Here is a 1212-nt window from a genome sequence, read left to right as displayed (position 1 = left end):
AAGGACCAGGCCCAGCGTTTTTAAATAAAGGACCAGGCCCAGTCCAATATGGACCAGGACCTGGTCTACTAAGCAATTAAAAGGGAGGGAGTATATACTCCTCTCCTCCGTTCATTTCAAAGACCCTAGGGGTCTGTTAGCAAAGAGAGAAGAGGGGAGGCGGCTAGGGGTAAAACCGTAGAGCCGCCCCATTGTTCCACCACCCACCCCGCCTCTTTTCAGCCACGTCCCATCGTAGTGGGCATGTAGCATGAGGAGAGAAGGCAAAGCCATTAATGCTTCGTCCTTCTCTCCACAAAATCAGGCCAAACAGGCCTTTGAAGGTACAATCCCTCAAAAGCCCAATCCCCCCCCTCCCCCGCTCTTTATATTTTTTCTGTCATTATTGCTAGTTTTGAAGTGTTTGAACCGTTGATTTCTTTTTTCTACCTTGGATCTAGACTGTTGTTGGATTTGTGAGTGAGACTTGTCTATATCCACAAGTCCCACCTCGGTAGTGTGTGATTTAAGAAGCATTCTAGGGTTTCTATAAATAGAAACCCCCATTTGTTCGAGGAGAGAGGTTGGAAACCAAAAAGAGGTTGAAAATTACTATATTTTAAGTCTTAAGAGTTCCATAAGTCAAAAATTTTAGTTTTAAACCTAAGGGTTTCAGTTTTTAGTTCTAAAATTTGTCTTTCATTTGTTTGTGTGGTGTTTTGGTGGCCTGAATCTGGCATTGGAGCACAAAAGCCTCCAAGTCCATTGATTGACCCCGGTTGCACCCACAAAAGTAAATACCCTTTAGTTTATTGCTTTATATTTAGATTTATGTTTAGTTAATAGGATTATGTGTGATTTTATGAAAAGTTTAAGTTAGTATTTTGGTTTATTGCTTTAATACTTAGGTTCTGTTTATGTTATGTTAAGTTAATAAGATTATGTGTGGTTTTATGATAAAGTTTAAGTTAGTTTATTGCTTTTATGCTTAGATTCGGTTTATGTTATGCTGAGGTAGTATGATTATATGTGGTTTATGATAGGATTTAAGTTAATGCTTTAGCTTATTACCTTTATATCTAGATTCTGTCTGTATTACACTTAGTCGAAGTGATTATATGTGGTTTAGGATAGAGGTTTGAGTTAATGTCATGGGGTTGTTATTCTCCTTTCGATGTCGTCTATACTATGTTGGTTGTATGATTGTTTTTTTTTAGGACAAAAGTTCAAACC

The sequence above is a fragment of the Lycium ferocissimum genome, chromosome 1 (assembly GCF_029784015.1).
Source record: "Lycium ferocissimum isolate CSIRO_LF1 chromosome 1, AGI_CSIRO_Lferr_CH_V1, whole genome shotgun sequence".
NCBI classification, from domain to species: Eukaryota; Viridiplantae; Streptophyta; class Magnoliopsida; order Solanales; family Solanaceae; genus Lycium; species Lycium ferocissimum.
This window is presented reverse-complemented; position numbering follows the sequence as displayed.